Below are 10,913 nucleotides of genomic sequence, written 5' to 3'. Positions count from 1 at the left end.
GTTGATAATGCTTCGACATAGGAAACGTGATATTAACATACCCTACAATCCTGCAGGACAAGTAATTGTAGAGAGATCTGACATTATTCCAACATCTCCCCTTTTAGTCCAAGTTCTTTCTATAACATCAATACACTTACACAGTAGGAACAATTATGAGAACTATCAGGTAGGAATTACATTCACAATGTGCAGTCCATTTGTATCTAGCAACCTTTAAGAACTATTCCACCATCTACCCTATTTTGATGAGTCCGAAGTCCTGTACCTAAGTCATTTTTATCATTATATAAATGTTTATATCTTTTAACCTTTATAATTTACATTACCAACTTAAAAATATCTTTTTAGACCTTTGAACATTTTCTTATACCCTAAAGAGCTCAAGCTTTTATATGAGACCATAACTGTCTCTCCAACCCCAACAGAGACCTGAGAAGGATAAATATTATCTGAGTAAACAGGAAGAGCAGAGAAAACAACGTCCAACACTATAAAAACGACAGAGACATCTGGCTGCCTGATCAGTCTCCCAGGATTTCTCTGTAACACTGGGGCATCCATCTTCGGTGTACAGGGTTAGACTATCTGACAGACTTATTTGTAAAGCAGGAATTGTGAAGGACTGGCCTAGCTTGTCCTGGCAAAGTTCAGCAGTCCACTTCCTCTGTGTCATGGCTGCCCAGTGTGAACAGTATGCTGACAGAAGTCGAGGAAAGGGCAGTCTTCTGCCCATGGGCTTTCTCTGTGACGTTTGAAGCAAACTCCATATGGACGTTCTTCAAATTCCGCCCTCTTGTTTGAAGTAGCATGGGGGTGCTGGCAAGGGCTGACGTATCTCACTGCCACAGAACACCATAAATAATTAAAGCATCTTAAACGCCACGTTCTGTAGATCTCTGAAGTGTTTGAAGACCATCTATCTCTGTAAAATACATCTGAATAGGCAAACATTTGCTTCTAGCTGTTTACCATCTGTTTAACTTTGAAAATATCTACATGAGGTTAAAAGGGTTTACTTCTGTAATTTACTAAACAAGTACCTAACAAGACCATAAAGTTTGATGGACTAACTACCAATTTGCATTTCTTAATTATTCTGAAGAGTTTGTAATAGTAATTTTTAAGGACTAGAACTTTACATTTTGAATGAGTTGCATAGATACAGTACCTTAAACAAGAATTGAAACACACACACACACACACACACACACACACACAATGTTGTAACAAAAATAACTGTAAATTTGTATCAATATGCCAAAATCCATACCAATGTAAAATATTCAAGTCTTGTTGCTTTCTAGTCCTTAAGTAGATTCAATAATCTACCCTTTTATCCTAACATTCATATCCCCCCTTTTCCTTTTTGTCTCCCCCTTCCCCCTTTTCTCTTAACACTAGAAAAGAGAAAGGGAAGAATTGGAGAAGGAAAAAAAGAGAAAGAGATCCCTGGATCTAACCTCTTTTATTGTGCTTTCTCCCTGGCCAAGCCTAATAACAGCTTGTCAACAATAGTGTTAAATGGTAACAAAATCTATCACCCATCCAATCACCAAAGGCCATCCCCCTACCTGCTGGGAGTCATGGCATCTTTCTCTTAAAATTTCTTCCTGTTCTTCAGGGACAAAGGTACCTAGAGAAGTTGGGATGTTGGTTAAGTCCTGGAAGTGAGAGCTGTAACATTTGTGGTCCAGTCCCTGTGTGATGGGGATGGGCAGGGCGTTACTGAAGTCCTGGCAGGAGCAGGCAGTCTGAGAGATTGGACCATCCTGCTGTGAAGTTGTCCTGGGTGCAGCTTTTTGAAGAAACAGCAAGTGAGGCCGTCCGTGAGGCTGGATCACTTGGAGTACTTGTCTGATCAGTGCCTGATCCTTTTGTTCTGAAAACATACAGACTTCTAAAGGAAACATACACATCTGCATTGACAGATGTGTGGGATGTGCAGTGTGCACAAAACAGCAAAACGTAAGTCTCAGCTCTGTTTGAGCAGGTAAAAGGCAGTTAGCTTTGTTAAGTCCCACTTGCACTATGTCACCAAGCTGTAATATAAATCTCCATCCGTGCCATATAAAAGGATGTCATGGAGTACTGAGTCATGACGACTCTGTCGGTAAATCTCATCAGCTACACAGACATCCCTGTCTCAGCCAGGCTCGGAGCTGTTCCCATGTAGAGGGGTGAGCATATATGCCATCTGTTCTGTTGTCTGTCGTGGTAAATATTCTTTGGAGGTTTCTACCCCACCTTAGATCACTTAGTTCCCAAGTAAAAGACACAGAAGCTTTATATTTATAAACCTTAAAGCATTGGAGCTGGGCAGGTATCAGCCCTCTATGCTACTTTGGTTACTTCCATTTTTTCTAACCTAGAGATATCACTTGCCATGTTCCTCCTGGGCCACTTGTTCTCCAATTGGCTGGCCATGCGCTCATGACCCACCTCCCTGAGCATCTTCTCCTTCCTGCTTATCTCTCATCTCTCTCCTTCCTCAGACCCCCAAGCTCAGAACCTTTGCTCCACAGCCTCTCTCCTGCCCAGCCCAGACTGTAGGCGTCTTTATTCACCAATCAGGGATAACTTGGGAGGCAAGGTTGGTTTACAAAACACAAAGTCTCCTCGTCTTGGATACAGAATTTAGCATTTGAATCTACAGCAGCACCAGACCAAGCCCTCCAGTTATTCTGGGGTTCTCTCTTCGTGTCTGTAATGATGATTTTCAGGAGGTCTCCCCTAGTCAAATCTGATCTTTGGAAGGAAAAAATAGCTTTTTGTTTCCTATGAAAACAGAGACATAGCCTCTTCTCCAACACAGTACATAGCCTGGCTTGATTCTGAGATTATCAGCATCTTTAAAATATACAGGCTGATTTAATTCAGCAGTTCCCCCCCCCCCACCAACAATTCAGTGTCTCTCAGAACCTGCTGTTTTTCTCATTTGCATTAAAAATAGAAAATTAATAAAGCACTATGTAATCTATGTCTGGGGGTCTTTGTAACCCCTTTCTGTTTATTAAGCATCTCTTTAACAATATGATTAGACCCTCGTCTAACTGCTTGTCCGGTAGGATTATGGGGCATGCCTGTGATATGCTTTAGGATGAAATATACGAAGTTGTTTCATCATACTGGAGACGTACACTGGAGCACTGTTTGTCTTCATTTGTACAGCTGTCCCCATAATAGCCATCACTAGTAATTAATGTGTTACACCACCAGTCTTTCCAGAACTTAAAGCAGTTGCTCGTTGGAATCTTGACTATGTCTCTATGGTATTACGTACCATATGGTTACATACTTTAATTTTCCAGACTCTGCAAAATGAAGCACATCCATTTGCCAAATTGCATTTCTTTGGGTACCTGCCGGATACTCCCTGCAGGTAATAGAGTTTGGTTATACTGAACAGGTAGAACATTTCCTTATGGTTTTCTTGGCTTGTTGCCAAGTGATAGGAAATCTTTCTTTAAACCATTGCTGCTAACAGGGTATCTTTCATGAAATCCTTAGGCTTCTAGCACATTTCCTACTAATAGCTGACCAACTTCATCATTGCCTTGTGCTACAGGGCCTGGTAGAGAGCTGTTTGGGATCTGATATGTGTGATGAGCAGTGGGTGACTTCTATTTTTGATTATTTGTTTTAGTTGAAGCTATACCGAAGTTCATTCTGAGTCATCTGGAGTGAGTTCAGAGTCATCTGGAATGAGTTCAGAGGTTTCAATCTTAAGACAATTCTTGCTGCAGAATGAGAGACAGTAACTATGCTAAAGAGATCCAGGAAAATCACATGACATCATAAGAATGGCACCCAGCTCTGACTTTTAACTGAGCTCTAAGGGCTCTGAGCCCCTTTCTTTTTCCTGACTTATAACCTGCCTTCCCAATTTATTTGCAACAGAATAGGATTCAGTGGCTCCAGAAACTGCTATTCTTTTTACTACATGGGAGAGAATCCAGTTAGTTCTTTTTATACACTGAAATCTCTTACTTTGGGGATATTTGTTGCTAATCTCTACCAAGAAAGTTACTGCAAGCTTTTTGCCAGTGTTCCTCTTGTGCCCATGAGGCAATTTCTGCATTCATGAAGGGACTGCGACTTCTGCTGTATCTGTTCCTGCTCATTGACGAAGTCTCATGTTTTTCCTTTTGGAATCAATCAATACAGAGCTTTTCTATATAGGTCTATAAATACTTTACTCTGCTTCCGTGCTAAAAATATTTATTCTAAGACACTATCGTTTCTCTGTATCAGAATTCCTGTGGGAGATTGAGTAGAAGGCAAAGTAAGTGAAATGCAGGCAATCTTTGTCTCCAAGTACTCCACCAGCACATCTATAATCTCCTTTCTACACAGCCAATTCTCTCAGCCTCAGCTGATGATTTTCTTGGACTATTTAAGTCCCTGTCACCTTGTAAGGTTAGAACAAATCAACTCCTGAGCTGTTAATCCAATTGTGGGCCTAATTCAATTAACATCTCCCAACAATTTTGAAAAATCATTAAGAGTTTTTTTTTTTTTTTTTTTTTTTTTTTTGGAGCTGGGGACCGAACCCAGGGCCTTGTGCTTCCTAGGCAAGCGCTCTACCACTGAGCTAAATCCCCAACCCCTCATTAAGAGTTCTTAATTGGTCTCTCCCAATTTGTAATTTTTGTGGTCAAATATTTTGCAGACCTATCTTATATCCTAGATAATTGGTAGAATCTCCACTTATCTACATCTGAGTCAGTCGTCAAGACATCATCCATATAATGATAAACTATAGATTGAGGAAACTGCTTACGAGTTACTTCTAACAGCGCTTGTATAAAATATTGGCACATGGTATGACTGTTTGACATTCCTTGTCTTGACTTTCCAATGTTATCTCTTTATTGGACAACTATGATTATAACTAGGTACTGAGAAAGTATACCTTTCCCTATCACACTCCTGCAAAGGAATTGTGAAAAAGCAATGTTTTAAATCAATTACTATCAAAGGTCATGGCTTAGGTAAGAAAGGAGGCAGTAGGATCTGAGGCTATAAAGATCCCATTGGCTCAGTCATCTCATTCATGGCTTTGAAATTTAACATTCTCTATTTTCCTGATTTCTTTCTTATAGCAAACACAGGGAGATTCCATGGGCTGCTAGATGTTTCGATGTGTTAAGCATTTAGCTGTCTCTATCCCTGTTGTTTTCGTTTGTTATAGGTCTTCAGTCCACCCACACAGGCTGATCAGTTATCCACTTTAAAGGTAGGGTGGCTGGTACCTTTGAAAGAGCAACACCTGTCACAACCTGATTATGACTGTTCTTAACAATACCTTTTAAGGTTTTTCTCAGGAGCACTCTTTATGGTTTGTTTCTGAGACTGGAGGAATGTTAATTTGTGTTTCCCATTGCTACAACAAATCCCCATAAATTCATGGCTATATCAGCCACACACTGATTAATTTCTCTATTTGTCCTTCTAGCCCTATAGATTCTACCTCTTTTACTCTTCACTTGAGATGAAGGTTCAAGCCATACAGTAGCTGAATATTTACCATCTAATGAGGCCAATCTTTATTTATTTATTTATTTATTTATTTATTTATTTATTTATTCATTTATTATATATAAGTACACTCACTGTAGCTGTCTTCAGACACACCAGAAGAGGGCATCGGATCTCTTTACAGATGGTTGTGAGCCACCATGCGGTTGCTGGGAATTGAACTCAGGACCTCTGGAAGAGTAGTGGGGTGCTCTTAACTAACGAGGCCAATCTTGATGCAAGGTTTTGGAGAAGTTACTGTTGCATCCGCTCCTGCGTCTAAACCTTCAGTTTCAGGGCTATTAATTTGTATATCAGCTTTGGTCTCTGAAATGATTGAATCCAGTTTGATATCAGGGCCCCCTAGGGAGTTTAGTCCAGTGCCAGCTTTTGCTACACCTTCTACATGGTCCAGAAGCCTGGAACCTTTTCTTAATTATCTCTAGAAAAAAATTGCTTCTAGGAATGCCTTGCCTACAATCCCTTTTCAAATGACCTTGCTTACAGCAATTAAATGTCTGACATTTTGATTTTTCTAAAACTTTAGAAATTATTTCTCCTATCAAAGTAACATCATAAACTGAAATCCAATATCAGGAGTATTTGTAATCCATCCTTCTATTGGTACTTATCTTGCCTTTAAGGGCCTAATCATGCTTTTGCATCTGAATTAGTATTTTCAAAAGCCAAAGATTTGATTAATTTTTGCCTGACTTCTGAATTTGATACTAGTCCATTTATTGCTGAAGTCAATGTTTGCAAAAAAAAAAAAAAAAATCAGTGAAGGCTTCTTTTGGGCCTTGTATAATTTTAGTAAATTACCCTGACCTTTTTCCTGATTCTTAAACCTTGTCCCAAGCATTTAAAGCTGCTAAATGACATAGCACCAAAGTGTGGTCATCACATTTAAGCTGGCTTTGTAACTCAGCCTATTGACTTTCACCTAGCAACTGATCCTGATTTAATATCTCTACCCCTATTTAGTTGTTCTATGGCCTTAGCTTCCTCTTTCCACCACGTGCACCATGGTAACTGAGGGCCAGCTTCTAGTATTACTGTTGCCAAATTTTCCCGGTCTTTGGGGATAAATCTGTTCTGAGTTGCCCATGAATTTCAATGTCTGCTTCACATGGGGTGAATGCATACCACATAAAGTGACCCCTTCCTTGGATCTCCTTATGTCTAATGTGTCTTTAGGATTCCATTTAACTTCTTCATAACCTTGTGGTGCCTATCTTCTCCTGGTAGGTCTTGTATAGTAACAGATAAACTAAGGTTGGTTTTCTAATAACCTTGGGCCACCCTCTTCCATTTCATCATGCAGTAGTGTGGTAGGTTCTTGTCTAAATTCTTCTGTCTGTGTCTGAATGGGTTTCTTATTTCATTTGTAAGTTTTTCTATGGCTTGTATCTTATCAATCCACTTTTTGTGTTTGGCACAGAACCCACTCTGGCTATTAGGGATAAAATCTGAATTATCAGACCAGACTTAATTGGCATTAAGTCGATCACAATTGAGTCATTTATCTTTACATTTTCTGCTTCTGTTTTCAAACCATCTAAAGTAGCACCATACAGAGTCCCATTGCCTTCTATTATGGGATCTCCCATCCTTAGCTCGTGGAGGACTTCCCAGATGGCTTACCAAATCTGATGGCTTCTCAGTTTGGCCCCAGCTGGGGTGATTTCTCTGTCTGTGGGGCCCTGTGGTGGAGCATCACATTTTTTTTTTTATCAAAATCTCAATTGTTCAATTTTACCAATAAAGACTCAGAAACCAGATGCTGGGGTTAAAGCCTTCTAGAGAAAGCACCAGATGTCCCTTTCCTCGCTGACAACCCAGAAGACAAATTCCTTCCCCGTGGTGTCTCAAAAAACCCTCAAGCTGAATGTCCCTCCCTTCCACTTCCTGTGTGTTTCTATCATCCGCCTGACTTCCTCTGACTATGTTTTTTCCCCTATGTTCACTCTCTGTCAACTGGTTGTTTGCTCCACCTCTTGACCTATGGTTGACTTTATTTAATCTCGTTTACTGTACTGAAGCAGAAAGCTCTTGGATTAAAGGTGTGTGCTGGGGCTGAGCCGCACCACAACTGGAAACAGGTTTTTCCAGTAAACAACACAATCTTGGGGTTCACAATGTTATCAAATATCCTGCAACAGTTCACATCTGGAAAAATAATCTTGGACAAAAACTTGTGGCAGGGGGAGGTCAAAGACCTCAGTAGGCAGCTGTGGCTACTGTAAAATAAATACGATGGGTGTACCGTTATGTTTTAAATATTTGTGTTCATGTCCATAGGCTATTGTGGCTATACACTTTGGTCAGAAAAGTTTTGTTTGCTTTGAGCAGTGGTTATGGGAGAGAGGTATATTTGATTAAGCCACTTAAATAAGTGACTATTCTTGCCAGGTATGGTGGCACACACCTTCCCCCCCCCCATCTTTATTAAATTGGGTATTTCTTATTTACATTTCAAATGTTATTCCCTTTCCCGGTTTCCAGGCAAACATCCCCCTAACCCCTTCCTCTCCCCTTCTATATGGGTGTTCCTCTCCCCATCCTCCCCCCATTACCGCCCTCCTCCCAACAATCCTGTTCACTGGGGGTTCAGTCTTGGCAGGACCAAGGGCTTCCCCTTCCACTAGTGCCCTTACTAGGCTATTCATTGCTACCTATGCAGTTGGAGCCCAGGGTCAGTCCATGTATATAGTCTTTGGGTAATGGCTTAGTCCCTGGAAGCTCTGGTTGGTTGGCATTGTTGTTCATATGGGGTCTCAAACCCCTTCAAGCTCTTTCTCTGATTCCTTCAATGGGGGTCCCGTTCTCAGATCAGTGGTTTGCTGCTGGCATTCACCTATGTATTTGCCATATCCTGGCTATATCTCTCAGGAGAGATCTACATCCGGTTCCTGTCAGCCTGTACTTCTTTGCTTCATCCATCTTATCAGTTTGGTGGCTGTATATGTATGGGCCACATGTGGGGTAGGCTCTGAATGGGCGATTCTTCAGCCTCTGTCCTAAACTTTGCCTCCCTATTACCTCCCCAGGGTATTCTTGTTCCCCTTTTAAAGAAGGAGTGAAGTATTCACATTTTGATCATCCTTCTTGAGTTTCATGTGTTCTGTACATCTAGGGTAATTCAAGCATTTGGGCTAATAGCCACTTATCAATGAGTGCATACCATGTGTGTTTTTCTGTGGTTGGGTTAGCTCACTCAGGATGATATTTTCCAGTTCCATCCATTTGCCTACGAATTTCATAAAGTCATTGTTTTTGATAGCGGAGTAATATTCCATTGTGTAGATGTACCACATTTTCTGTATCCATTCCTCTGTTGAAGGGCATCTGGGTTCTTTCCAGCTTCTGGCTATTATAAATAAGGCTGCGATGAACATAGTGGAGCATGTGTCCTTGTTATATGTTGGAGCATCTTGGAGAAAGAGGAACACTCCTTCATTGTTAGTGGAATTGCAGACTGGTATGACCATTCTGGAAATCAGTCTGGAGGTTCCTCAGAAAACTGGACATTGCACTACCTGAGGACCCAGCTATACCTCTCTTGGATGGCACACACCTTTAATTCCAGCACTTGGAAGGCAGAGGTGGCCAAGCCAGTTCAGTCAGTCAACAGGGTCTCAAGCAAGGGTGTAAGGATTGAAAAAGAAAAAGTTAGGCAAAATTATAACATGACCCCAGCCCATGCTGAGGCTGATGCTGAAGCAGCTTTATTTCTCTCCAGCCTGCTTTTGTATCATCCTAGGTGCATCCAAAAACACAGTCAGTTCTTAGATCAAAGACAAAGTAATCAAGAGAAATAGTGAACAAGGAGATCACACCAGACAGTAATTATGTAAAATCGTAAGGAAAGAGATCACACAAGGTCGTGATTCAGCACAGCAGTAAACAAAGCCCCATGGTTTCCAATATCCTTATCTGAGCCTTGTCTGAGCCCAGTGACAAATGCCAAATCCCTAGAGGCAGCACCAAAAGCTCTCAACACAGAGACAGGCAGATAGGTCTTTGGGTTTGAGGGCAGCCTGGTCTTCAGAGTGAGTTCAAAGACATCCACAGCTACACAGAGAAGCCCTGTCACAAACCCCCTCTCCTGCATAAAGGAGAGAGTGAGTGAGTGTAGCCTGGTGAGTGGCACATATCTTTACTCCAAGCACTCAGGAGGCAGAGGCAGGCAGATCTCTAAACATTCTAAGACAGCCATACATAGAGAGTTCTAGAATGGCCAGAGCTACATAGAGATTCTGTCTCAAAAAGAAAAAAAAAAAAAGACCATTACTGTAGCATTGGCCCAATGCTCAATCCCCAAATGGAAGAAAATGGCCAGGCATCTGTATCACTTACTACCAGTATTAGGGAACACTGGATATGAGACGTATGGAAGTCCTTGTGCTTACAGATAAGAAGTAGGTGAACCTAGAGTGTTACATGCAGAGGTTGTCCCTTCAAAGGGAGGGATACATAACTTGTTATCCTCCCAGAAAGTTGGGAGCAGATGTTCTTTATAGCCTGGTGACCTTTGTACTATCTATGTGGTGAGACCACACTAGTTCCCCTCCCCCCACCTTATCACAAGCTTGCCAACCATAGAACTCATCCTTATGAAAGATCTCACCTGGACTCTACAAAGAGTGTCAATGTAGTCCTGTGTTCTGCATTATTGTGCACATAGGATAGTTATTTACCACTAGGAAAAATTTTACCAAGTCATGCTTTGCTTGACTATGCCCAAAATAAACCATGTGTGGCCAAACTCTCAAAGTTGGAATGAACACTGGCTGCTGAGTTTTTTTGAGCCAAACTGTCTCCTTGCCTCCCAAGGATAGTTATTTTGCTGGCAGAGACCCCTAAAACTGGCACCCAATGTGGGACTCAGCCCTCAGAGACAGTAGAAAAATATTTTCTTTAAATAGAGGTGGAGGATAAGAGTTTAGTCTTGTGGGCTGGGGATTTAGCTCAGTGGTAGAGCGCTTACCTAGGAAGCGCAAGGCCCCGGGTTCGGTCCCCAGCTCCGGAAAAAAAGAACCAAAAAAAAAAAAAAAAAAAAAAGAGTTTAGTCTTCTCTGGGTTGGGGATTTAGCTCAGTGGTAGAGCGCTTGCCTAGGAAGCGCAAGGCCCTGGGTTCGGTCCCCAGCTCTGAAAAAAAAAAAAAAAAGTACCAAAAGAGTTTAGTCTTCTCACCCAAGGGAGACACAAAGGATGAAAATATTCAGAGCAATAGCTCTACAACTTTGTACAAATGTCTGTAAAATGCAATCCTTGTTTCCTCAGCAAGGAACCATTGATATGAAGATTGACAACACATAGGAGTATTCTAAAAGAGCCTATGGAAAGGGGATAAAATCCCTGTAAATTATTTTGCAAGCTGGACTACAGTG

Source organism: Rattus norvegicus, chromosome 1, assembly GCF_036323735.1.
Source record: "Rattus norvegicus strain BN/NHsdMcwi chromosome 1, GRCr8, whole genome shotgun sequence".
NCBI classification, from domain to species: Eukaryota; Metazoa; Chordata; class Mammalia; order Rodentia; family Muridae; genus Rattus; species Rattus norvegicus.
The sequence above is the reverse complement of the archived record's forward strand: the minus strand, read 5'-3'. Positions refer to the sequence as shown.